The sequence below is a fragment of the Excalfactoria chinensis genome, chromosome 2, assembly GCF_039878825.1.
Source record: "Excalfactoria chinensis isolate bCotChi1 chromosome 2, bCotChi1.hap2, whole genome shotgun sequence".
In the NCBI taxonomy this organism is placed as follows: domain Eukaryota; kingdom Metazoa; phylum Chordata; class Aves; order Galliformes; family Phasianidae; genus Excalfactoria; species Excalfactoria chinensis.
In genome coordinates this window covers 6,315,702-6,338,143 of record NC_092826.1, presented here as the reverse complement: position 1 = coordinate 6,338,143, position 22,442 = coordinate 6,315,702, and the positions used below count along the sequence as shown (strand labels likewise).

At 39.8% G+C, this 22,442-nt stretch overlaps 1 long non-coding RNA gene across 1 annotated transcript; it reads right to left on the bottom strand.

Annotated features, from left to right (window-relative positions):
* Nucleotides 1-1,840: 1,840 nt before the first annotated feature.
* LOC140248969 (uncharacterized) lies at nt 1,841-15,456 on the bottom strand. Its single transcript, XR_011902919.1, has 3 exons — nt 15,354-15,456; nt 5,766-8,038; nt 1,841-2,798 (listed from the first exon to the last, which is right to left on the bottom strand). It is a non-coding gene; the product is annotated as an uncharacterized lncRNA (long non-coding RNA).
* Nucleotides 15,457-22,442: the final 6,986 nt, after the last annotated feature.

Sequence of the window (22,442 nt, the reverse complement as noted above, 5' to 3'; positions counted from 1 at the left end):
ATCAATTTGGTCACAGTTATGCTATCCAAAGACATGACTCCATAAATAATAAAGCGTGTGAATAGTTTGTCTCTGGTTACTCTCCTCACAAGTCAGATGTCCTTATGAATTTGCAGGTTTGGGGGCTATAAATACTGTGATTCTTCTGTCAACTGAAACAATGGAAGCTCTGCCAGTAGTTTCAGATGGAATGGGATATTTTTCATGTATCTTGGGGATCTCCAATTCTGTGGTCTGACTTCAGCATGGCAATAGGTTGAGCTCAGTTTTAGACTAGAAAGGTGAAGCAGGTACATCCCCTGAGAAAGCTGGTACTACATAAAATATCTCTGTTTAACAGAACCAAACCGAATATCATAGAATCATAGAATGGCCTGGATTGAAAAGGACCACGATGATCATTTTGTTTTAACCACAGGGTTGAACTAAACTGAATGTTCACAGGGACATCCCAACTTGCTCTGGAGGACTGAGATGTAGATCCCAGGCTCTGGAGCACACAGCAAAGAGATATCCAGGCTGGCTTGTTTGGGCAATTTGTGTACTCTGAGCAAGACGATAGATAACAATTTTGGTACTGAGCTGAAGCAATTCACTGCATTGCTCTCTGCTCTGTGCCTCAAGGGTGCACTGAGCAGTCAGTTACTATGGGAATCTCTGCACTTCACCTCTGATGCATTGGGAAGACATGCACTGCTTTATCGAACTGGGAAGATTATTTCTATTCTTTCTTTTTTTGCTTACTACAGCAGCTGTTATTTGATGTTATCGGAGGTTGGGGAGTGTGGTGTTAGAGTTCTTTTTCATTCATTCTTCTTTAGGATGTATCGATAATTTACATGGCAAAATGACTTATCTATTTAAGCCATATGTTCTTTAATTAAACTTTCAGGTACCCAGGGACACTGGCGTTGTAGCAAACAGGAAATCCAAAGCTTTTACACAAAGAAATGTGAAAATTACAGTTAAAAGATCAGTTCAGATGAATGGTGAGGATTATTTGACTGTTCCAGCTGATGTTCACAATAAACCAGGGTTGGAGCCTTTTGCCTCTGGTTTCTCTGATCCCTCTTCCACTGCTGCAAAGATACAAAACACAGTAACTGCATACCAGGCTGCCAGCTCCCCATTTCCCACCCCTAACCAAATCCCAAATATTCATGTTAAGGGACTGTTTATAGGGAGTGCTGTTAGTAGTAGGTTGGATTTTTTTTTTCCTCCCCTTTTTACCATCTGTCTGCTGTGAATACATCTGAAATCCCTGGCTTTACCAGCTAAAATGTACTTAGCTACTCAGTGTATTTTTTTTTCTTTTCTAATTATCATTTTAATTTGCTTCTGCTCAGCTCCTACACCTCCTCCTCCTTAACAGATTGTTTATATTTTCCAAAGAGCTTCTGACAATAGCTTATCCTGCTCTTTGCACCCTTTCCTGCTCCTCATTCCAGAGATTGCTGTCTCCTGTGTTCAGGAGTGAGTGTGGTTCACAGCCTTTCCAACTGTTACTGATAAATTGCCCCATGGAGCAATAATCTGTTATATTAAGATATATATATATATATATATTTTTCCTGTTACTCAGGCCTCCCTGTTCTGCATCAGCAAGTGGGACAGATTCTAGTGATTACAATGAGATTTGGTACAAGCATGTTATTTCTGGAAATTGATACTTCATCCAGTGACATCAACAAACTGCATAGGAAGTTGTTTACTGAGACTTCACTGAGATGTGCCCATTAGGTAATATTTGGAAAAATGCGATCTTCAAAGAAATTATGGGATCAGTCCTGGGAACAATGCATCAGTGAAAGATTTAGGAGCAAAACAATTGTTCCAGGCCTTGGGGCTTGACCAGACATGGATACAAACAACTAGCATAAGGTCTAAATGAGACCGACGTGTCTAGCTCCAAAATCTCACTCCCACGACACCTTTTCAGGCACCATTCAAATGCTCCTTTCCTTTGAGCCACTACCTCCTGTATAAATGTGATCCAGGAACAGAAACAAGGCAGAGTGAGGCTGGTGCCTCCTGAGGAGTTCCACACACTGTTTCAGATCTTACCTAACATGCAGTGACAGAATTGGGTTCCTCAACAAGCTGTTGGTGGTAGTTTTATGTAATACCCAGATTCATTATCACATTTATAGATATCTATAAAAACACATATTCTGTAGCATCTGCATATAAATTACTACGAATTTCATGGAACATACATCAGTGCATACAACATGATACATGTGAGGTGTCATTCACAACAAACTGTATAACCACTATTCTGTGTAGCTGTATAAAAATCACAATACTTATACATGTGTGTGTTCTGTATAACATAAAACCTAAAAAAAAAAACCCTACTGATTGGAAGATCCATCAATGAAGCAGATCTTGCCTGGGACTCGAGTGTCCAGTCTGGGCCTTCAGGTATGATTTCTACAATGGAAAGGCAGGGAAGGGGATAAAGAAATGACAAACTTCAGTCCCCTGTTGAAACTGAGCTTCTTACTATACAGATAAAAACTGTAATTTCACCAGAGAGAGACCGTGCCATCAGCAGACACCTTTGCCTTCAAAGGTGTGGGAAGTAGAGAAGGAGACAGATATAGTCCATTTTGTCATTTTTCTTTTATAGCAGCTTTTTTACTGTGAAGAATTCAGAAGTATTTTCTCCTGCAGGCTCTTCCCCGCAGCTTGTTGTTGGGAACCAAGGACTCACAATTCTTTGAACCTCCTCCATCTCTGCATCTAATGCATTTGGGAGATATATTTTCCTCTTTTGTGAATACTGCTTCTTGCGTCTGCAAGAATAACAATGAAATCAGCATATAAGGGCTACCCATCGTATTATATTTTTATATGGTTAGAAATGCTGGAGAACAGCAAAACATGATGATGACAGATATTGACTATAAAAAAGAGTTGGCTGGAGGTAGAATGTTTCAAGACTGCAGAGAACAGAAGTAATAAGGTTAAAACTAGGGTAAGACACAATGGTTCTACAGAGTGATGAGTAGTGGCACTACTGCTTTGAGTATATGTCAAGAATAAACCTGGAAAGAATATCCTTAGTGCTATAAAGATACAAGAAAAAAAACAAACAAACAGCAACAACAACAAAAACTGAACCACAAAACCAAACAAAAGCAGAGATGGTCTAAAATATACTGAATGGGTATGATAACTGTATCTAAAGAGGTGTAAAGAAGAACTAAAGCTGGTATAAAACTGAAAACAATGGGAGGGTATCGTGTTTTAAGCTCTTCTAGAGTAGCTGGTTTTTAGAACACTGTGATGTCTAGTCTGAATTTTACTTTGACAACTGCTAAACAGAAATTCTGGTCCTTGAAGGAAAATTATTTATGGTGATTAGATTTTGAATAGATAATCTGACAGTACTGTTCCTTGAGGAAAGCTACTAGTTACAGGCTGCCAGTTGGACTTTGTACCACTTATCATTGTTATTTGAGGCTGAAGCTCTTGCCAATATACTGTCAACATCACCATCCACTTATCCAGCCCGTATCTTACCTATTTGGCTAAAAGTACAATATACAGAGATGATGTTAAAGGCCTTGTGAAAGCCAAGATATATGACTTTGTGGTTAATTGACTTTGTCCTGTGGCTTGACGCCCACTCAGACACTGCTCACAGTTGAAAAGGACAGGAAAAAAAATACAATGAAATAACTCATGGGTCAAGATAAGAACAGGGAGATTATTCACCAAGTAACAATCAAGGAAGAAAGCAATTAAACCTGGGGAAAACCAATTCAATGACAATTAAAAACAAAACAAAACAAGAAGATGAGAAACAAAGGAGAACATAAAAACCATACCTTCCTGCCCCTTTCCTATGCCCACTGTTCCCCCATCATTCGCAACTCCTCACTCCTAAGAATTGCAGGGAGTGGGAAGGGGGTTGTTTTCATCCAACCCCAGTCCCTCTCAGCTGCTCTTCCTCCTCATATATTGCCTTGCTCCACTGGGCCCTGCCCTGGGCTGCAGTCCTTTAGAAACACCATGCTCCTGTGGGGCTCCTCATGGCTGTAGCTCCTTCAGAAAAACATTACCCTGGACTGCATCAAAGGAGGGGTGGCTAGTGGAAAGAGGGAGAGGATTGTTCCACTCTGCTGTGCTCTCGTTAGGCCCCATATGGAGTACTACATCCAAGTCTGGGTTCCTTTACACAAGAAAAAATGTGGAGCTGTTAGAGTGGGTCCAGAGGACGGTCACCAGGATAATCAGAGCGCTGGAGCATCTCTCCTATGAAGACAGTCTGAGAGAAGGGGTGTTGTTCATCCTGGAGAAGAGAAGACTCCAGGGAAACCTTACAGTGGCCCACCAATACCTAAAGGGAGCTTTTAAACAGGAGTGAGACCAACTTTTTACATGGTCTGATAGGATGGGGGCTCTGGGCAACCTATTCCAGTACAGGGGAGTTGGACTACATTGCCTTTAGGATACCTTACAAATCACATGACTCTACAGTTCTATGACAAGGAGATTGGTTTTAAACTAAAAGAGGGAAGATTCATATTAGATATCAGGAGAAAAGTTTTTCTCAGAGGGCAGTGAGGCCCTGGCACATGTTGCCCAGAGAAGATGTGGATGTCCCATCCCAGAAGGTGTTCAAGGCCAGATTTGATGGGGCCTGAGCTGGTGGGTGGCAACCCTGCCCACAGCAGGATGTTGGAGCTAGATGATCTTTAAAGCCACTTCCAAGCAAAGCCATTCTGATTCTATGATTCCTACTCAGCCATGCCTGTGCTGAAATCTGTTCTCCAGGAGGCACCACCAGCTTGGTGCTGGGCTCAGTTGTGCCCTGTGGTCAGGCTGTTGAGGCCAGCTGGAACTTGCTGGAGTCAGCCATGTCCAGCACAGGGCAGCCCAGGCCGCTGCCCAGAGAAGACCTACAAGACCCTGGTCTACACCCACATGCTGACACATATATTATCTTCCTTATCCACACAGCTGTTCTCTTCATATAAGACAAACAGCTTTTTCAGGCATGATTTGTCTGTGGTGAATCCATTCTGGATGTTTCTGACCACATTCTTATTCTTCATATGCCTGGGTACAGCTTCCGGGATGATTTACTCCACAGAGACTTTGGTGAGATGAAAAACCTGGAGGTCCCCATGAACCTATCTTTCTGACTTTCCTTGAAGCTGATGTCTGCCTTCCCCTGGGCATTGTTTCCCTAACACACATGACCTTTCTTAGAACATGGAAGTTTGAAGTAAAATAAAATAAAATAAAATAAAATAAAATAAAATAAAATAAAATAAAATAAAATAAAATAAAATAAAATAAAATAAAATAAAATAAAGAAAAGAAAGAAGAGAAAAAAAAAGAAAAAAAAAAAGAAAAAAGAGAAAAACAGGGAGTGTGTCTGAGGTTTAGTCTTTCAATAAAGCAAATTAAAACAAAACAAAGAAGCAAAAGTAGACTTCTCACCGACTCTTTGTTAGTGTATCCACTGCCTGTTAAATTCAAGCTAAATTTTTTCCTGAACTCTGATCTGCTCCTGTGAAAATGAAACCATGCAACAGAGACCTTTTCCTTGGTTAACTGAGTGGAGACACGAGACCACAGGAAACTCTTGCAAATTACAGGGTGAGAGATTGGCCTGAGCCAAAGGATGGAGAACAGATGAAAGACCCCAGATCTGAATCTGTTGTGAGAACAGTGAAGGACAGCTGAGGGAAAGACAGAGGATGCCAACTATACAGTAATGTATATTTTACTACAGTGTAGTTACTGACCCTGAATCCTCATACCAGCCTGGGATGCTGCAGTACTGGCTGTACAGTCAGGTTTTCAGCAGAGCAAGGACCCTGCCTGCAGAGTTGATCAAACAGGCCATCAATCAACTGCCTCACATTATGTACTTAAACCTCCTTTTCAAAGTCAGGTTATAATTCATACGACTGACAACCTCCCAAAGCAGCTGTGTTAAACTTAAGGTAAGAGCTGCAAAAGGAGGTAAAGCAGCAGTAAAATTATATCTGCAGTTACTATTAATAAACACCAGAACCCCTTTCCATGACCTCTTCTTAATGGGTATCTCATAAAATCATAGAAATGAGGGTTTTTAGCTCACCGGGGATTACACTTGTGTGGTAATGAAAGGAGGAACATTAAAGAGATTACTGGCACAGGAAATTGCTGACCATGCAAAGAGTGGGCAGTGAACATGGCCTTAAAGAGATAGCACTATCCAAGTGTGAAAGGCAGGCATTGTTTTTTTGTTTGATTCTGCAACAATTAAATTCTCTGGGGCTGACTGGAACTTCCAACCTTAAAGGAGCTCAACACTCAAGAGAGTTGTTACATCCCATTGCAAAACCAAAACATTCCCTCTATGTAGTACTGGTGAGGCCATATCAGATGTCCAGTTCTGGGCTCTCTATTATAAAATAAACATGCACATACTGGAGAGAGTCCAACAAAGGGCTACCAAGGTAATGTAAGGACTGAAACTTACTTCTACGAGGAGAAGCTAAGTGAACTGGGACCGTTCAGCCTAGAGAAGAGAAGGCTCAAAGAGAATCTAATCAATGTGCATACATGGCAGTTGAGAGCATGAAGAGGACAAAGTTAGATTCTTTTCAGTGGTGCCCAGTGCCAGGACAAGAGGCAATAGACATAAACTGGAATACTGAAGGCTCCCTCTGAGCATCCAAAAGAACTTCTATACTGTGTGGGTGATGGAACACTGACAAAGGTTTCTCAGAGAGATTATGGAGTTCACCTCCTTGGAGATATTCAAAAGCTGCCTCAGTATGGTTCAGGGCACTCTGTTCTGGAAGTCTCTGCTTGAGTAGAAGTTGAATCAGGTGGACCCAGAGATCTCTTTTTACCTCAGTGATTCTGGGATTCTATAGATCAGTCTAGTGGAGTAAAATGGAAGAAGTAGGTCTTTCTATCACTGAGTGAAAATAAGTGAAAAATCTGAATGTTGGTTTTGTTTTAAATACAAGTATTTAAAATCAAATTCAATATTGTTGCTTATCTGCTCTTTGCTATTTTCATTGGCATGGACAGCACAGGACCACGATGTCAGAGTGCAAAGAAACATGATAAAATTATCTTAAATGTGGCCCCCAGGAACACACATCATCCCACAGTCTGACTGTACAAAATTGTTTAGTGTGAGAAATTTGCAGCCCTGGATTTGACAAGATATTGAATACAGTTGTGCTGTGGAATTCTGGGTTTCTCTAGTCTTTCTTTCTGCTGAGATTCTGTATTCTTGGAATAAAATTTTGTGTTGCTTGAAAATTTTAACAAGGGATGGGATTGTATTCTTCTAAAGATGAAACTACGCTGGAATCTGAAGCAGTAGAACACAGTAAGTACAGGAGATAGTTCAAAATTTTGTCCAGTACTTGGGAACCCTCCTATGAAATAACATGGTTCAGAAGATCTGTTTCCAAGGATACTTTTGCTCCTTTTCAGAAGTACCCCTTCTTCACTGGAATCCTCTCTGCCACAGCAATTTTAAAGTGGAAGACCTGGGAGAGCAAAGGCTTGTGTAGGGCAGCCCAGTATGTGCTCTGTCCATGGAGATCCCGTTTCTTGACAGTGGTCTCTGAAGAATATGAATACAAGGACTCCATGTCTTGTTCTTGTTTTCAGTTCAGTCACAGACTTTCTTTTTGACATTTGGCAGATGGCATCATCTCTGTTAAATGGCATTTTCCTATCTATAAAATGAGGCTGTGTGGGGAGCAGACAACATTTCCACATGGGAGTGCCAGAATGGAATTTCCTTTCCTTAAGCACAGCAATGGAAAATGGGCCTGCATGGGGTGAATCTCTCAGACACAGCATGTGGCTTCTAGAGGCTGGAAGTTCCTAGTTGTTGTGGCCCACAAGGGTGTCTGGCTGGCCATGAAGACCAGGAAGACACTATTCTTCCAGATGGCTCCTTCTTTGTCTTCCCTGAGCCCCTGATACTGTTTGTTGCCTGAAGTCTTTCCACAGGATGTCATTTTTGGCCATATTATTTGATGTCTGTCTTCTTATGGTAGCCCTGGGGAAATATATAAATAAATATAAGGCAAAGAAAGGAAAACAGTTGCTTTGGGACCCAAGGGAAAACATGAAAAAATTTCAGTGGCTACCCAGCATCACATTCTGCTCAAATACAAGGTGAGTATAATGTAGCAGGACTGCATTTCTGCCTGAACTAAAGGGAACTATTGCTTTTAAAATAAATTTTACTTTTAAGTATTGGCGGTCATATGACATTCTATCACTGTGTCAACACTGGCTTGCTAACTCTCATAAAGTATTGAAAACTAGTAAAAAAGAGAACCTATCAAAATTGGTTGTCAGGTGAAAAAATATGCTTGTCAGTAAAGACTTTAAGATATTTTAAGAGAAAATACAAAGAGGATTTTTCCCATAGTCTGTTTTATGTTCCTGAACTGAATTCATATTTTAATATGCAATACGGATTTATGGGCTTTTTTGATAGTTTGTACTGTAGATTTGACACAAACTAGCCATGCAGTGTATCATCGTAAAGAGAGGAGGGAATTCAAAATGACTTTAAGAATGTAATTGTCTGGAATTGAATGGAGGAGTACTTTTTACTGTGTTATCTGTATTTATTGTGATTTCATTTTCTGAAGTTTTATTAAGAAAAAAATTGGGAGAACCAGTGAAAAACAAAATGACAATTTTCTCCCTTGTAGAATTGTTTTGTTGTTGTCAGAATCTCTTAGCCAGGAACTTCTCCTATACTTTTGTAAATAGATGAGCTAAATTCAGTGGAGAAGCACTGATGTAAAGCCAGTGCAGGTCTTTTCTGTACTGTGTTATATAGCATTCCTCCCTCCCACCACCTTTTCTTGTAAAAGAGCCAAGAATTTAAAGGAATGTCTGAATACCATATAATAATTATTATATTTTGCTTTTCTGTACTTACTTTCGAGACCTTTAAATTCTGTGACAGTCCCCAGTTAATCACATAAAGATCTCACAGGGAGATCAAGGGTGCTTTTTAGATATGCATGGAAGATTTGAGAGCAAGATTTCTCTGGAAAATGCAGTGGCCATTTACTTCTCCTGCTATTAAGAATTCCAAGTTCTATTCAGAAGGGTTTGGTTCTAAGAAGCCCTTTGCTTCCTTCACAGTAAACTTTTTCATGACCATCAGAACTAGGCAGCAGCATCCTTAGAACAGAACATACTAATAAGGCTTTTAGAAGCAAGGTGAATCCTGGAAGGTTTTGTCTCTACCAGCAAACTGGCCCTGAGGAAAGATTGCACATTGCAGATTATTTTATGTGGCTAAATTCCCTTTTCCTAACTGCCTGTGAGGATGGTTCTGTTCTACGCTGTTCCCTGGAGTATTGTGACTGTGATCTGCAAAAGAGAGTTTGCAGATAATTAAAGGAACGTGCAGTTACAGCCAGTGCTGGCACTTTGTTCCTGGTCCTATTAGTTCATCATTCTGGATGTAGCCAAAGAGACAGTCAGACTTATAGCATCTGTAGACTTTGGTTCAGCTATGTTGAAGTAGTATCTACAGGTCTCAGATCAACGCAAGACCTGATGAACATTCATGGAGCTAGCATATACCTACTACTCACACATCAAAACAGAAAAATCAAGAACATGCTCTGAAAGATACAGTAACTATGTCCAAATCCAAGTCACTAGAAGAATAAGAAAAATAATTCTGATCTTCTGCTTCCAGATTGCCATATGGCTTGCTAGCTTTGTGCGTAGCAATAACATGCTGTTAGAGGGAGGTCAAATCTCAGTGTGAAACAACAGCATCAGAAAAAAAATTTCTTTCATGTTTAGGCAGGCTCCAAGCTACTAAAGCTTGGAAAGGTAATATTAAAACAAACCCCACATCACTATTCAGGAATTCTCACCCATCCATCTCTGTTACATATCTGTCTCATGGAGAAACAGAAATTTGGCTTAGCCATTCCTAATCCATTTATCTGCACCAGTATTGTGCAGTTCTACATCAGTTCCATCCAGTTCTTAATACCTATGTTGCATTGGCATACATCTCAGTTGCAGGAACTTCTCTTAGATCTTTGTAATTCTAAGTAATTCTAGTCTAAGATATATTTTTTTTCTTTTTCTTTTAGCTGGAATTCTGCCTGCTTGAGTAACCAGGAGTTTTTGTGTTGTCTCAGTTTTCAACAAGCGTTGTCTGTTTTGTGCTGATGGTGAAGCCATCTTCCGTCTTGGAAGGTGAGCACATAGATTGTCTCAGATGGGATACCCTTGCTGTCCTCTTTATACACACATAAAAAAAATAAAATAAAATAAATCTTTTCAAACTAAATCTACTTTCCTGTCAGTTGCAACATCCCTCCCTACCTCCTATTCCCAACGTCAGTGTCCTAATTTCCTCCCTGACTGATTGCATGAGCCTTTTTTCCTTCTGCTGCTGCTGCTACTGTCATTGTTACCTGTGTTATTTGGAGAAGTTTTCCACAGTTCAGTTAAGCATCTTGAAGCCAAGGAAAAGTGTAATAGAAAGTCACAACGATTGGGAGGCATTCAGTGGGGACATCTTCTGACAGTTCTGTTAGGTCAACAGCCCATGGTGTTGACAGCCTGATAGTCTTGAAACTTAGAAAACTACAACACTGGAAAGCTAGCAACTCATGCTGCCAGAAATCTGAGGGTCACTTGTCATAACAAATGCATGCACAGCTCCTGATCTGTCAGGGTAAAAAACTGAGCCTGGAAGGTACAGAATACCTTTGCCTGCTGTTATAAGAAAAGCAAACTGAAAATGATCAGTTTGCAAATAGTCTTGTCCTGGATTTTCTTACAAGGACAGACCTGCAGTGCTGTGTCCAGTGCAGGATCCCCAGTATGTGAAAGACATCAAAAAACTGCAGGGAGTTCAGCAGAAAGCAACTGAGGTGACTGGGGTTAGAGCATTTGCCCAGTGAGCAGAGGATGAGGCAGCTGTGTTGTTCAGCCTCAGAAGTCTTAGAGAACATCTTAATGGGAGGCTATAGGGAATATGGAGGGAGATTGTTGCTTAGAACAAACAGGGAAAGGCTTGCAGATGACAGATGTTAGGAGTAGTTATTAAGAAACACTCTACAAGGGAGGTAGTCAAATTTTTGAGCGGGGGCCCAAATCGTCAGGATAAATCAGCAGGGTAAAGAGCTGAGAAATCTTATTTTAGCTGGCCCTTTTTTAAGCAAGGGGTCAGACCAGTTGGCCTGTAGAGATCCTTTCCAACCAGCTGGAATGCTTAGTCTACAGATTATCTAGTAGAAACTTTTGACACAAACATGGTTCGTGTCTTTGTAGAAAGTAAACAAGAGAAAAAAGTTTTAGCTAAAGTTAAGCTAATGGCTAAAAACTAATGATGGACAAGAAAAGAAAACAAAAGTGTGGTAAACATAAGTGAAAATGCAAGCTTTAGATTATTCTGAAAGTCCAAAATGCTCTCAGGGAATTCCAAATATCCCATGTTAATGAAGAAATTGAAGGTAATTGAAAACTTTTTCTTCAGAAAACATCAAAGTGAGACTATTTGACACTTCACATTTCAAAATGTGAAATGTGACCTAGAATTCAGTTTTTTTGGTCTTCAAAGAGAAACTATTTTGGTTCCATTTTGTCATCTCCATCTAATCCATGATGTCAGAAATAATCTGTAAATATGAGATAGAACACATTTTTTTGTTGTAACAGGATACTTGGCTAGAGAGTGTGCACAGGGATCTCTTCCAGTATCTGAAAGGTGCTTACAGTGAGAGCGGGGCAAGTCTCTTCTCACTGGTGACAGGTGACAGGATGAGGGAAAATGACCTCAAGTTGCCAAGGTAAGTTTAGGTTGGACGTTAGGAAACACTTCTTTACAGAAAGGGTAGTTAAACACTGGAATAGGCTCCCCAGGGAAGTGGTTGAGTCACCATCCCTGGATGTGTTTAAGAACCATTTGGATGTAGTGCTCAGAGATACGATTTAGCAGAGGGTTGTTAGAGTTAGGGTACTACGGTTAGGCTGCGGTTGGACTTGATGATCTTTGAGGTCTTTTCCAACCTGAGTAATTCTATGATTCTATGATTCTATTATTCTGTCTCTGAAAGAAGAGGTACCTCAAACCTTTAGAAGTCTACTGGGCAAAACAGTAGGACTGAGGTTGCTTCCATGTTCACTGTTGGTTACAGCCACTTGTTTCCTTCTGAATCTCCATCCATAGAGTGAAATTTTTCAGGTATATCCTTAGCCAGAAGGTCACAGTTTGTGGGTTGTTAATGAAAGTTCAGTTTTTTAGGTGTACAAAATGAAGGCTGTGCAAAAACACCACACTCATTTTAACCATTTTCACTTTCTTTTGCCACTATTTACTTCTATCCAAACATTTGATTTAATCTATGCGGACAATCGTGTAACTCTTAGATTGAAAATGGAAGTTTTTATTTTATATTTTATTGTCCTTTCTCCATTAAGCTAAAGCCAATTAGTTCTATTTATGTTGCCCCTGAGCTTTTCATTTTCAGTTCTTGCTGAAATATACTTCTGATCCCTGCAAGACAATTTGGGTAGTTTAGACTTCAGAATTGACTGCTCCCAGCAGAGTTCTAAAAAGTCCTAAGGGCTGAACTATTTGTAACATCCATAGCTTGTTCGTGAGGTGGCATATGCAGGACCGCAGGTAATCCATGGGACAGATTACTTTGGAATGGCTGAACAGAGACTGCAGATGGGTCTGCTGTTATTAGCAAATGCAAAGGGGATCACTTTTACAGCTTGCAATAAAGAACACCGCAGCTCTTACTTTTTATTTGTATGGTTGGCAAGGCCACGTCCCCTTCCTCCGGAAAAGCATCAGGCTCTTTATGACTACCACTGGAAACACTGAAAAACCCCATATCAGCTGTTCTATCTGGAGAGACAGGGTAAAAATATCCAATTATGCAGCATGTCAGGATTGTAGAAGGCATGTCAGTCTTGGGAGAAGGGCATTGTGTTGGGTGATCTTCACAAAAATCTTCTACCTCTGTAATCTTCAAGGTATCATTGCCGCCAACCCAATTGCTCAACCTAACAGATGTCAGATTCAAAGAGTGACTTGCCATCATGAATTCATTAAAAAGGTAGGAAAAAAACCTTTCCCATATAAGAGTCAACAAGTCATTAAAAGAAAGAAGGATCTTTCACTCAGGCTATGCTAGTTGAAGATATGACTAAGAGCTGCATTAAATGGGGAGCGAGGCTGTAGGAGCTCTCTTACTCTTTAGTGTTACTAGTCTGGATGAATAAAACATGCCTTGTTGCAAGCCTGGCTGGCTGTAAATGTCTCATCTGAAAGTATAGGTATGTACTGTGTCTATGTATATGTACACATAATGCAGAGAAAGCAGAACTCATGCTGGAATGGCTGAAATGCTGATAGAAATTGGAGAGTTATTGTGCATAAGGGTCATTAGCTACATCGTCACAGAAATCTAAAGCAATCTCAGACCAAACAGTCAGTACATTTTCTAAAAAACATTAAGTATCTTTTAGCATGAGAGGCTTCTCCTGCAGATGCTTGCTTTTTCCCTTATGTGTTTAAAAGGAGTTTGATGTGGTACAGAGCAATTCCTTCGTGCAGTAAGAAAAATACCCTGATGAAGAAAATAGGGCTGAGACTGCCTAAGGACATAAGATAATGTTCAAATTCAGATCCATGATCCCTTTTCTGAATTAGGCCAAAAAAGACTTTTACCCTTGATGTCTCACCCTCAAAGTGAGCACTCAATTAATTTATATACTAGCTAGCATAGTGGAGCTTAAAAAAGGGTCCCTGGGCTGTTTATAACAATCTCCTCAGTGAGCTATCATCTTGTGGCAGCAACACCTGCCTGGTGGTATGCTCTGGAAGAGCAGCATTGTGCTGCCATTGACTGATCCGAAGCCCTGATCTCCGAGAAGTGCAGTGGTAAAGGAACCAACAAATTTTTCTGTGAACTGTTTTGTATAAAATACTTGTCCCTGTATGTATCTGGAGCCTATGGAATCACTGTCATCACTCTCTGTGCTTACCTGAAACTATTAAGCTTTGTGTAAGCAAAGTAAAATAAAATCACTGCCAATTAGGCTCATGCTAGGGAGCATTAATGCAATCCCAGGTCCTTTCCTTGCCTGGAATCACTACAAAAGTTCCTAATGAAGCAGTCTGACTCTCAACTTCACTTTTAAGGTTTTCTCAGGACAATGGGCTTTTTTTTTTTTTTTTTTTTACTCTTTCTGTATTAACCAACAAATCCGTATAGGAAAAGAAAAGAATATGAATTAAGGTTGCTAATTCCCAGATATTATAAGAAGAATGAAGAGAATACTTTGAACTGAATAGCCTAATTGTACGTCTTTCAAAGTGTTTGAAAAACATGGGCTTACTTGATATACTTACTGCCTTTATTATCTGTACAATTTGTAACCAGAAATACACGGGAGTCAATTAAGGTTTTCAAGAAAAGTTTTCTTTTCTTTTCCAAATGAAAGTGTCGTATATCATGCAATATCAACTCTAGTGTTAGACTAGCAGAAATTTACTGCACCGTGTCCTCGCAGTGAAAATTTGCAGCTAGATTAATGTCCCTTTAGATGGCATTAAATCAATTTCATACGTATGCTCGTATTTTCACCAGAGCGACATTCTGCAATAGCTGATGTTTGGTAGAGGCAGCAAAGAAAAAAACTCAGTGAATTTTTAATCAAGTTTCATGCATATATATATATATATATGCACAGCAGAGAAGAACATACTTAATGCTTCACTCTGCAAAAAGTCTTGATTTTTCAAAGTTAGATAGATTCCTACATGTTATTCATATATACTGTGCTAGCTGTGCAGCTTCCCACAGTTGAGAAACATCCAGAGTTACACCTATATAAACTGAAAAGAACCGATATATATATATATTTCCACTTTATTGTAATAGTTCTTAAACACCTTACACTGCAACAATTGTTATGTGGGATAAAACCCATGTGGTGGATAATTTCTGCCAGTAACCAGGTAACAAACTTGAGCCTGTTTTGCAATGAGTTTTCTATCTTTCTATGTCTTAGCTATGTTGATTAATTCTAGCTCTAGCTCAGATCCTGTGCTTCTAAGGGGCATCCAGAAATGATGTCATCCTCTTATTTTTCTTCCAAAGAGGGATTCAATTTAATTTTCTGGAAGGCTTCATATGTCTTTTGTCACTTATTTCTTAACCCTTTGTCCTGTCATGCTGAATACTTTTTGTCAGCAGAGTATGCAGTTAACATTTAATTACCAGGAAAAGAGGAGCTTTTTTTCTGCTGTTAGAGGCTGCAAAATTATAAATTAATACCCGGGTCAAGAAGAAACTGACCTATTAAGCATTTATGGTTGTAAATTGCTTGGATGACTTGCATTCAGCTTTTGTCAACAGTGCTGGGAGAAAGGGAGGCCTCTTATGTATGCATTCACTGTGGAAAAAAAACAAAAGAGAGAATTAAAAGAGGCTGTACAAATATGGTTACCTTCTAATACACACTTTTTGGGGCTTTTTTATTTTTATTTTTAATTATTTGTGTACATGTATATTTATTTTCCACGTGATTGTTATTTAATTTCCAGTATAGGGCAAACTATACACTAGCATAAATGAAAAGATGACTGCAAAAAATTGCCAAAGATTTGACAGTCTTGAAAGACAGCTGGTTTGTAAACAGCTGCCAAAAATGTGCATGGAACAGCCATTTCCTATACCTCCACCTGCTTTATTGCTCTCAAGAAGGATTTTCAAAGTTTCCATGTAGGTGAATGCCTTTCTAAATTTAAAGATGAGCTGCACAAGACTTTATTTCATATATTTCTCTTTTGGAATATCTGCTATGTGTTGTATTTATTGATTCTTTAGCTGTGTTGTCCTTTGAGGCTTTATGATGGAAGAGAATAGGAAAATAAATGTTGAACGTTATATTAGATTTAGTCTTGAAACGGGTTTATGTGGAAAGATCTTGGTGGTGGGGGGGTGCAGAGAAGACCTCTGTGAGCAGAACACAGCACTGCATCATATCAGATCAGAGCCATCTCCAGTTGCTCCAAAGGAACACAACACTGGGCAGAGCCGAGCCATGAGTAATGCTGGGTTTGCTCAGGGAGAGCAGATTTAAGAAAGGGGAAAACTGCTTCACAGCAACAGCTAGGAGAGAAGAGTGAGAAATGAGAGAGAAGCAAGCCCTGCAGGCAGTAAGAGGAGTGCAGGAGGAGGGCAGAAGGTGTGCAGAGCAGGAGTTCCCTGCGGCCCAAGAGAGGCCCAAGGTGAGGCAGGCTGTACTCCTGCAGCCTGTGGGCACCACACTGAGAAGATCCCCATGTGCAGCCAGCCATGGAGGAGCAAAAAGTACAACAGTGGATGAAGATGAAGGAGGCTGCAGCCCACACAGAGCCCCCGCAGGAGCAGCTCCAGTCTGAAACTGCAGCCATGGAGATGAGCCTGCAGAGGGGCAGGAGGGCTGGGGGAGATGACACCTTTGTGAAGCCCTGCTGGAGAGGTTCTGGGAGGATAGGCCCCATAGTACAGAACCATGTTAAAGCACTGCTTGGAGAGCTGCAGCCTGTGGTGAGCCCACACAAGATCAGTTCAGAAAACATGGCTTTGTCTGTGAGGTACAGGGAGCGACCATGAAGACACCATACAGACAAAGTGATATGAACAGACTGCAGCCTCCATTCCTTGCTAACTCATGCTGCTCAGGGAAAGGAAGGAGAGGAGAGTGGATGGGGGAAGGTGTTTTTAGTTTGCTTTTAGTTTCTTACTGCTCTGGTCTGTTAGAAATAGGCAATAAATTACATTAATCTCCCTATGCTCAGTTTGTTTTGCCTGTGACAGTTGATCAGTGATCTATGTCCCTGTCCTTATCTCTACCCTTGAGCCCTTTTTCATTGTGTTTTCTCCTGCTCTTCCTTTGATGAGGGGACTGAGAATGGTGAGGTGCAGTTCAGCTTCACATCAGGATGAAGCCACCATAGGGCTTTGTTCTTCAAATGTTCCATTTTTTATTTTCTGCACTACTTTTTGGGTTTTGTATGCATACAAATATATACCCGTACACATACTTCCTCTGTCATTTCTATTGCCATTCCTGCCTGTTTTAAAAATCACTTTTTAAATTTTCTGACTATTCTCCGTGTCATATTTAATTTAATCCCGTATTTATAAACATGGTAAAATGAAAAATCACTCAGAGATTTTCTGTGCATGGTTTGCAGCAGTTTTCATAAATAAGGATTTAATAAAAAACAGACTCTATTTTTTACACTCTAATTAAAAATTAAGAGGAATGTATATATATATATATATATATATATAAGAGCAATAAAAACAGACCAAATTCTTCTCTCAGCTACAAGCACTGGGCAGATTGGATTTGCTGGATTTACTCTCGTTTATAATACGTGTGGAGAGAGAAGCAGAGCTTGCAATAACTGCTTTAACAAAGCGATGAGCTAGGAGGAGTAACAGGGTAGTAATTAAAGAATGCCTCTGGCATGCTCTTTTGAAGGAGCTCATATAGCTTTTCTCACACTTACCTGCACATTCGTTAATCACAAAACTTAGAGATTTTCAAGGCAGCTAAGCAATGACACCATTGAATTACTGCAGCTCAACTGGTTGTACACTTTCCTACCACTGCCCTACACTGCTGCGTGGGGATTTAGCAAAATTGTTCTAATGTGATCCTGTCAGAATTCCCAGGAAAGCCTCTCTCTACAGCATTTAATTGTAATGCTCCAGCTGACATTTCTGTATCTTGGATTTCGCCCATTGACTGAATCAGGACTACAGTCAGTATTTTAGGCAACATATTGAATGAGGATGAAACAAGGTTCTTTTCAGTGGTGTCAATGGCAAGAGGCAACTGGCACAAAGTGAAACACAGGAGGTTCCATCCAACCATCAGGCAGCACTTCTGTGCTATATGAGTGGCTGAGCACCGGCACACATTGCCCAGAGAGGCTGTGAAGTTTCTTCCTCAGACCTAGTTGTGGCCCTGGGTACTCTGCACTGGATGTCTCTCCTTGAGCAGGAGTTTGACCATGTGAGGCCCCTTCCAGCCTCAGCCATTCCATGAGTTTGACTCTACATTAACTTTGCAGTATTCTTCTGGGTAGACTGTGGGAATTTCCACACTATTTTAGCATCCACCCACTGACAGCATGGTGGAAAGTTTTATACTGTCCCAAGACTTTTTTGTTTTCAGCTCATTTAGTTCAGTGGAACACTTAAAACCAACTGAAAACACGGATAGACACATGGGTTTTTGAGATATGAGGTAGTAAAAATGAGTCGTGTCACAGAGTTCTTTTCCCTACAGTGTGGCTATGAGAATCAACTACATTGCACAGGCAGATTTTTGGTGAAATTTAGTTGCAATTAAGCAAGCTTAAGTTGCCAGAGGTCTGGGCTGCAAAATTCCTGATTTACTTTTTTTTTCCCAGCACACTGAGAGCTGACTTTTCCTTCTTAGTGAAACAGTGCCTTGATTAACTGGCAAAAACAATGGTATGTGAGGGTTTGAGAAGGCAGTTTGGAAAGAGCTCTGTAGATACCAAATCTGCTTTCAGCATTAGTATAGTGGTAGTAAAGGGTAAATGGATAAGAACAACGGTGAGGTATGAAACAAAATTGCATCTAAGAACTAGTACTGAGGCACTGGAAAGGCTGCCAAGGGAGGAGGTGGAGCCAGTGCCTCTGGAAGTGTTCAAGAAATGTGTAGATGTGGCACTGATGGACATGGTTTGGTGGGCATGGTGGGGATGGGTGGATGGTTGGGCTTGATGACCTTAGTGATCTTTTCTTAATTGAACAATTCTATGATTCTATGATTCTTTGAAGAGAAAACAGTAATTCAGTAATATTTATAAACTTTCTGTCCTTTGCTTTTCTTGGAGAAAAAAAATAAAAAGAAAAAATGCCCAAACATATTTTCACTTCTAAGCTTGTCTCATGTTGAGGTATTTTAAGTGAACCTGAGAAAATTCAGGTATGGTGCTTCTCTGGAATGAAAAGGTGAGCTTAATATGACATCTGAATCTAATCCCCTTGCATGATTTGTACAATAGGAAGCACACCTAACAAGTCACCGTGTCTTGTCTGAATCGGAATGTGTTATTTTTATATCTGAAATTGCCATTTGTCCAGTTCTGAGAAAAGATTTCTGCTGTGGAATTAAAACCCAGTTGCTATCATATTGGAGGCAAATGCACAACAGTGAGGGGACAGGACAAATCATGTTTTTAAGACCACAGTGTTCATTATGGGACAGCGCATCACATATGGAAACGAAACACTTTCATGTGTTAAATGCTTAAAAGTGAAAGTCTTTGTCCTAAGGGAAAGAAAGAACTCTTCTAAATTAAAACATTCTCATTTGGATTATTAAATGATTACTCGGTGGGAAAAGAGTAAAATTAGAAAGAGTACATTAGACTGAGAACTGTGACTTTTAATGAAACTCTTTTAGGACCAATGGAAAAAGATTGCCATGTTTTTTTGACTAATTTTTGTAAAATCATTCACACTTGGTTCCCAGAGGGCCCCAAACAATGCATGTGAGGGAGGTAGGAGGTATTCTACTGATGGGATGAACTATGAGAGAAGGCTTCTAAGGTTGCAGAACTCAGTGAAACTCAGTGATTGGTAACATGGAGGAAGGTTGTTGGCTTAATGATTGGTATTAAGACTGTGAGGCAAAAGCATGAGAATGGGATTTAAGCTAATTATTCCTTTAATATTTTTGAAAATGGTGCTTATAGTTTTGCAGGTTGGCCTTGCACAGATAAGAACTGGAGACAGCCAGAGACTGGATGTGACTTAAAGCTTTTTCCACAGTTAATTGTTGTTAAAATAGAGGATTGTAATAAAGAAGTCAGAGTATAACTGTGCAAAGATCATATTTATTTATGCTTTATATACCTACATATACTGACATTTATTATTTCCTGTTGCAAGCAAGTCATAATAATCCTGTGTCTGGCTTCATAAAGTGTATGGATTTGAAAATATGTCTGTATCAATATATAGCATGACACAGCCGGCTAGCATTCTGTGTGCATCTAGCTGTATTTCTGCAGAGCTGATCTCATCTTCCATCCAATATAAAACTGCCAGGTTGTCTGTCATGCCAGTAGACCATTTATTTTTTCACTTGTGCATAGTTAAACCTTGGTTTGCAAGCAGCTTTTAAAGTCTATCTCGTCACTGCGTGTGCATGTCTCTATTTCTTTAGTTCTTAGGATTAACAAATACTGTGTTGGGAGCTGCCCCAAAAACCTTGCGAACCCAGCATTAGAGTCCTTCAGATACCACTAAACACTGTTATCTTTCAGACATACACAGTGAGGGGTTAGGAGATATAGTTTCTTGTTTGTTATAGCCTCAGCGCTGTACACCTTATGCTGTTGATTAAAAGGATTTTAATAAAGCCTTGTGGGATTAGGAAAAGGAGGTAAAAAACCAAAACAGTCTGATTATATTGGAATCAATTAACTGTATTGAAATCCTCATTCTCTGATGATGGACTTCTAAAAGAACTGAGTTTCCCTTCACTGTAGTTTATAGCAAAGTTCGAGAGCTGAGTAAATCAGGCCACAGAATTACAGCCTCTCTCTGACTCTTAGACAGCATGAAAAAAATATGATAGGAGAGAAAAAGGTCATCAAAGCCATTATTTTGTCACTTGTATTACAGTATAAACAACTGCTCGGGTTTCTGAATATTCACTGATCTATATTTCTCTCCCTTTTTTGCATTCTTAAATTTAGGTCAGCCTTTCGAAGCAACGTTAGTCATTCTCCACAGAGGCACAGCCCTATTTGATGCATTTTTGTAGGCTGCTCGAGGTGTTTCATTGTTGCCTGGAATACGACAGTACAATCCTCCTCTAAAAAATAAAAATAAAAATGAAATAATAAAAAAAGTAAGAAAAGATTCAAACTTCAGCTAGCAGAGATATGCAGCTCCATTGCCTATGAAGTATGTGTCAAGTGAAGAGGTATATAAAAACTGTGATTTTCCTCCTTCTCAATGTAATACTTATGTACCCACATGTATATTATGTATCTTGGAACACAAACCTAGCGACTCTTCTGCAAAAGTGTGGCAATGAGGGGGTAACAGGCTTCTCAGACTGTGTAGGTGCAGCCAGCCTTATCCAGCAAAGGGAAAAATGGCAGATCTTTAAAACTCTATTTCTCCCACCTGTGAGACAACTGCTGTATTGCTGATTACATCTTTTTTATACACACCAAATCCTGTCCTGCTGAAGTCTGTTGATTGTTTTTCCATTCATATGACTGGCAGTGAATGGAACCCTAGCGCAAGTTAAAAAATAGCCTTTGAAAATATAAGCTCTTTTTTTTTTTTTTTTTTTTTTTTTTTTTTTTTTTTTTTTTCCTTTTGGTTTTTAAATATTTTGTTTTGACTTGGATTGGTGGTTTTTCCTTTTTTCTGGGAGGTGGCGGGGGCACATGGCTTGCAGGCTGCCCTCATGGAGGCAGTAACAATGACAAGCCATGGGAGAGTAGATCTCTGTAGGACACAGATGTACCTTCTACATAAATATAAGCAAAACTTTTATTTGGTCTCCATATGTAACTGTTTTGAGTGCTATTTCTTGATCCATTTGGTCCAATAAGTGGTCCTGAGCTCACTAGCATAGCATGCGCTTCCTTATGCTCATCTTTTTAACAGTGTGGGTGATAAAGCACTAGAACAGGTTGCCCATAGAGACTTTGAAGACTCCTCCTTTGAAATCTTCAGAAGCTGCTTGGGCATGGTCCTGGACACCCTCTTTTGGGTGTCTCTGCTTGAGCAGGAGTTGAACCAGATAACACCCAAATGTCCCTTCCAGCATCAGACATTCAGTGATTCTGAGAGGCTGTGAAAGTACTAAAAAATGTTGGGTTGCTTTTTCCTTCTTGGAGAAGTCTAAATTTGGAAATCTTTGACACTGATGATTGAGATTAAACCTGTTGGTTCTTGCGTGATGTATCTATCCCATAATCATGTGCGTGTGTATTTCCTATTATCTGTAATAAGGATAATGTATTGAGAGCAGATGCTATTTAACCAATAACTGTCTCATACTGTTACATCTAGGTTTATTTAAATGCTGTGCCTCTCCATGCCATGTGAGCATTATAGTGAAGCTTTCCACAACAAGCCATGGAGAAAATGCTCATTGCTGCTGATCATCAGGCTGCAGGAAAGCATTGCAGATCCACAAGGCCGACTTTTCTTCTAAAGCAAACTTCACTGTTGGCAAAAAAGGTCTTGAACTACAACTACAAGAAGTGAGTGTTTCACTTAGTTGAATGCTGCCATGAAAAATCATCTTGGATATGAGGTGGTAAACTTCCATGTTAAATATGTGCTCAGACTGACGTGCACACAGATGAAATTTTGATCAGA